Source organism: Caretta caretta, chromosome 8 (genome assembly GCF_965140235.1).
Source record: "Caretta caretta isolate rCarCar2 chromosome 8, rCarCar1.hap1, whole genome shotgun sequence".
NCBI classification, from domain to species: Eukaryota; Metazoa; Chordata; order Testudines; family Cheloniidae; genus Caretta; species Caretta caretta.
In genome coordinates this window covers 3,525,181-3,531,302 of record NC_134213.1, presented here as the reverse complement: position 1 = coordinate 3,531,302, position 6,122 = coordinate 3,525,181, and positions in this window count along the sequence as shown.

The window sequence follows — 6,122 nt, the reverse complement described above, 5'->3', positions numbered from 1 at the left end:
ACAGAGAAGGCAGCAAGGAAGCCCCAGACACAGCCAGAGAAGCACTTGTAGAATGACCCTGAGAAAACAGCTAAGGCTATTTTTACACTACGAGGGAGGCATGTGATGCCTCGCTTGGGTACACACAATCCTGCTTGCCCTCACTGACAGTGTAGCCATGGTAGCACAATTAGCGGCCGCAAGTACAAACCTGCCTGAAACCAGTGGGTCTGTATTCAGTACAGCCCCACCACGCCTCTGCTGCCACAACCCATTCTACCGCGGCTACCCAGGGAGAGCCGGCATGAGTATGTCTACCTAGCCAGGGGAATCACACACCCAGCTCGTAATGTAGATGTAGGCAAAGAGAGCTTCTGGGTAGAGTGCTGGCTGAAAAGAGACTTGGAACTGTGAGCAAGCGGCCTCCTGCTGATTGATTCATGCTGTAGTGGAAAGAGAGAGCATGAGACATCAAGGCCTCGTAATAAGAGGCCTGGTATGAGGCCTAAGGTAGAGTTCAAGCCACTCTAATATAAAGCAAAGTAGTGGTCAAGCCCTGCTACTATAAAGCAAAGTTAGCAACAGTCAGGCTGTGAGCAGAAGCCAGGCTCTGCCTGCTTGCAAGCTCACAGAAACTGGCAAGAACAGGGCTGGTATTGCAAAATCACACACATTCCTGAGACGCGCTAAGCGCAGGACACCCATACAAGCACATTCCAGAAGGGTGGTACCAGAACACCCTGATACTAATTATGATACCAACACACTCCCAGAAGAGGATACAAAGACACACTGACAGGATGACAGGGTGATGGAGAGAGAGGTTTTGATCAAACCAACATGTACAAGGTAAAGGGTGGCAACTGACCACGTCAGAGGGTCAATACGTAACTTGTTTGTATCGGTGTATAAAATGGAGCCTCAGAGGGGGTGTGCAAGGGGTGGGGCTCACCCCTGCGGCACCTCCTGCTGGCTGGCTGGCAATTAGCTCTTTTTACCAGCTCCGGAGCGCCCTCTGCCGGTGTCTCACCATCACTGGCCCCGAGTCCCTCCTGGACCCCAGTGCCCCTTTCAGGTCAGGGTGCTGCCCGATGGCAGTACCCCCACAGATGTGGGTCTCCCCTCCCCCAGGGAACCCCCCACCCTCTATCCCCACCTTGCCTCAGCCTATGGGCTACTGCCAGTCACCATCTAGCCCCCTTTCACTGGGACTGACTGCAGTGTGTATAAGCCAGTCATCATAGGGAAGCGGGGTTTGGACCTGCTGCCCCTGCCTACCCGTGGGCTGCCCCCTGCAACCCCAGTACCCCTTTTGGCCTTACACTAGGCCTGCAGCCAGGGGGGTTTCCAGACCGGAGCTTCCTGGCCTTCCCCCAGCCCTGCTCCACCTCAGCTACTATGGTACACTCCCAGCAGCCCAGCCCAGCCCGTCTCCCTCCACAGCTCTTTTAAGGGCCAGCTGGGCCCTGACTAAGCCACCCGTGGCCTGGTTGGGGCGTGGCACCCAGCCAGGGGCGGCTCTACCAATTTTCCTGCCCCAAGCAGTCGCCGCCGGATGGCCGCTGCACCCAGAAGAGCGGCGGGCCTGCCGCCCAAAAGCCGCCGCTGCGGGAGGAGCCGCGGAGCTGCCACCGAATGGCCGCCGCAGGACACGGCCGGCCGCCCCATTCTGAATGCCGCCCCAAGCACCTGCCTGGAAAGTTGGTGCCTGGAGCTGGCCCTGCCCCCAGCTGAGGCTGCTTCTCCCAGTCAGCCCCGCTTTTCCTTCCCTGCCACAGCCCTCTCCCCAGGCTGTTTTAAGCCTTTTAAGGCAGGAGCAGGTGACTGCACTGGGTCTCTGCAGGGGTTCTGAGTCCTCCCCTGGAGGAGGGAGGACAGGGCCTGGTTTGCTTGCGCAGCCAGGTCCACGTCTTCCGCCTCCAGGCCCTGCAGAGGCTCCTTTACGGTGCAGGTAGTCCGGCGTGGAGCACGTTGGTGCACACTTTCCTCCGCCGCCTCCGAGGGCTCTGATATGACCGGTGGCTCTTTTTCCTCCCTCCGAGAGGCCTTCCGCGAGACCTCTCTGAGCTGCCGGTCTTCTACCAGGACCTCCTCCAGACCTGGAAGCTCTTTTCGGCGACCAGGTCACTTGTGGCCACCAAGGGAGTGGACCTCCTTGCGGAGCTCCTGCTACACAACCTCGATCTCCGTGTGCGGATGGCAGAGTCTCCCTCAGTGTGTCGGAGGTTGGTCCTGGCGGAAACCACCAGAGTCGGAGACCTCCTGGACTATGACAGGGGGCATTGGGTGGAGCCCCGCGCGCTCAGACGACGCATGGGGCTTTCCACCCTTCCGACCCGTAGGCGCGTACTCCAGGAGGTGAAGGCCGCCTTCTCACCTGATTCTCTCGCTTTCCTGCAGCGAGCCCTGCGAGAGGGCGTTCCCTGCCCACCCCTCACCCCTGGCCCTCCAGACATTTTTCTTGGGCCCCTGTTCCGCGAGTCGTTTCCCTCCCCCCCCCCCCCCGGCCTCCCCGCTCCCACACTCTGAGCCAGCTGCATACCCTGCAGCCGGTCCGGTTTCAAACTGCGCCCAGAAACCATCTGTACACGCTCGTGCTTCATACATTGCATTTCCTCACCCTCATGTTCCGACCCGACACCAAATGGTGGGACTATCTTCCACCTAAAGAGGGTGAGGAGCCCCGGTGGGCCAGCATTTATTCCACCTTGGTCCCACGGCCCGCCGGGGACATTAGTTGGCAGCTCCTTCATGGAGCCGTGAGCACGGGTGTGCACCTGACGTGGTTCACCCCTATACCAGAGGCCTGCCCTTTTAGCAGCGTGAGGGAGAACCTGGCGCACGCCTATCTTGAATGCGCCAGGTTGCAGCCCCTATTCCGGCTCCTCCAGAACCTCTTGTTGAGGTTCTGGCTGCACTTTTCCCCACACTTTTTCCTCTTTGCACACCCTATCCGTGGCCCCACGAAGTTGCGAGACCTCCTCATCAACCTCCTCCTGGCTCTGGCCAAAGTTTCCGTCTATAATACCAGGAGGAGGATGTTGGAAGAGGGGGTGCTCTGTGACTGTGGGGCCTATTTCCATTCCTCTCTAGTTTCACGCATCTGGACAGAGTTCCACTGGGCAGTGTCCGCCGGCTCCCTCGACAGCTTTGAGGAGCAGTGGGTGCTGTCCGGGGTTCTTTGCTTGGTGTCCCCATCTGGTCTCCTCATTTTGAACCTCTGACCCTCACTCCGATCCCTGTTTTTCTTTAGTTGTCCCCCGTAATCAGTTGGTCCCTGGCTCCAGTGGTCCCTCCTGCTAGGCTGGGGGAAGGGCCTTTAGCAATGGGTGGTCTTGCGCCCGCCCACTCCCCGGGTTTTCCACAATGACCCCGCTACAGGGTGTCTTTGGCCAGCCGAGGTGGGAATGGAAAGTCCCGACATTCACTGTGCTGTGTCCATTGCAACGGACATACATGTGCCAGTGTAACTGTAGACATTGATCCGGGGAGCTAGGCCATGGTTTGTCAACCATAAACCTGGCTGAGTGGCTTTGCTACTAAACCATGTCTTGGGGTCTTGTTGGGCAATTTGATCAGAGCATGCTGTACGGGCTATCTGGCCAGAACCAGAGAGGACACACACGGAGCCAATGACTAACTACACATGCTGTGTTCAGGGAAACAGGACCTTTATGTGCATTCTTTGCAAACAAACCAGATTGCATCAAAGAATACCTGACTCCATCATCAATGTCTCCCCTGAGAGAAAGAATCCACAAGAACCTGAATACTGGTTAACTGCTTGGGTCAAAGTGGGTAACATTATTTCACTAATTTGTAGTCAAATCCCTCAGGAAATGACTGACTTCGTCATTCTTTCATCTAGCTTTCCTTGTACAGCGGGATGCTTTGAAAATTGTTCTCTTTTGTTTCTAAGGTAAGAGCTCTTTGCCCAGCTGAAATGAGAATTGTGTCTCGCAAAGTATGTGATTTGAGATCAAAAAAGGCCTCTGAAAAAATAACATTGCATCAGTCTGTCAGTTCCTGATCTGCTCATTCACACCTCATTTCAAGTGAGCTGCTTTGTAGCTGGTAATTACAGACCGGCCCAGCCTGTTACTCTGTGTCTGTACAGTGCCTAGCGCACTTGCTGGTTGGGCCCCAGGCACTACACCATAATAAACGAGGTAGTTGGAACTGTCTGAGAGAACTTTATTTTTGCTGGTTTGGATTGAGAGCTCCAAAGTCTGGATGTGAACATGTAACTAAACAGCCCCGACCTTTGTACAAGCTGTTGCCAGAGTCAGGAAATTTGATGGTGGAGTCACCATAGTCTAGTGCAGGGGGTGGCAAGAAAACCAAGTTCTATTCCTGGCTCTGCCATTGATCGGCTGTATGTGACTTTGGCCAAGTCACTTCCCCTCTCTGTGCCTCAGTTTCCCCTCCCACTCTTTTCTGACTTGTCTGTTTTGCTCTTTGGGGAATGGACTATCTCTCACAGTATCCTTTTGCAGTGCCCAGCACAATGCAGCCCTAGTGGCAAATGAAGCTTCTAAACCCACTACTGTATAATAGTATGGTTTAGTTTTTGCTCTCCCCCAACACCCCACTGTTAAATGTTGTCTATCATTTTCTTGGTTTACGACACAGCACCCAGCATGATATAAGAGATTCAGAGAAACTTCTCCTTGAGCCCTGCTCCAAGGGAGGGTTTCTGGGTACCACCTGAGTAAAAACTGAGGTGTAAAGGACCAGAGCACAGGTGGTCAGAATGGCTGGGCTGAGGTCCATACATCAGGGATGGTGGTCGGTGCGCAAGGGTCAGAGGAATCGCTAGAGCCACATTCAATGAGCAAGAGTTAGGGCGACCAGACAGCAAATGTGAAAAATCAGGACAGAGGGTGAGGGATAATAGGAGACTATATATGAAAAAGACCCAAAAATCAGGACTGTCCCTATAAAATCAGGACATCTGGTCACCCTAGCAAGAGTCGGGGTTAAAGTGAGGCTGTGGTCAGAGACCAGCGGTAGTACCCGGCTGGAGTCTGGGTCAGAGTCATGCTGGGATCAGAGATTAGGCTATGTCTGGAGTCGCACCAGGTCTAAAGTCTGTGTGCTTGCCCAGACAACTTTGTGGGTCACACTCCAGGGTTAAATAGGGCACTTTGGCCAAGCAGAGGGCTGCAGAGTACTGAGTCTGTGGCTTTTAAAGGCCTGCATCAACAGGCCTGGGTTTTTTTTGTTCCACTGCTGGGGATTTTCCTCTCTCTACTTCTCCAGCTCTCTGTAGGGAAACTTAGTAAAACTATTTCCCTAAGCTTCAGCCAACCCATTGTGCCAAGGTGCTTCCAACAGAATAGGTGACCATGAACGGGCTAATGATCCACCGTGACACCTGGTCTGGGAGGAACTCAGTACAGCCCTGACTCCACATCGAGGCATTCTGTGATACAACTCCATAACATCAACCAGAATTCGTTTTAGAGAGATTCCCCAGTTCATCACATGCACCTTTATTACATGGGAATCCTGGACACTTCCCAAAGTTCTATCCTACAGATTGGACCCGTGTGTGCAAATGCCACTTTCCACCTTCTCATATGTGCCACCCATTTCAATCTCCAGTGCAAAAATGGTCTTCTGGGGGTTTTCTTTAGATCTCTTGGATTTGCTCCAGGCTGTCTCACCGACCTCTCCTTCCTCTGCTCCAGGAACATTAGCCTTTGCTGTACCCTTTCACACACACTGACCACCAGAAACAAGTTATTGCTGACTATAACCAGGGATCACAGCATGCCCCAGTCAAGTCTCTGTGGGTTCTTCCACCACAGACTACTGCCATGGAGCCTGCCATGACCCAACCTTCACTGTTCATGACTTGTTACTGCACCTTGATGCTCAAAGAGCATTAACCGCTCACTTGGAAATTGAGAGGAACTGCACTGTCATTCTGTATCTAATTATTATTATTTAACATGTGGGGACTAAGAGCAAGCTAAGAACGGGGCCCATTGTGCTAGGCGCTGTACAAACGCAGAGTGAGTAGTAGACAGTCCCTGCCCCAAAGAGCTTACAGTCTAAATAGACAAGCCAGATACAGGGTGGGGGAAGGGGTAGGACACCGAAGAAGAGCGAACAATATGAGTCCCAGGGTTGTTTTG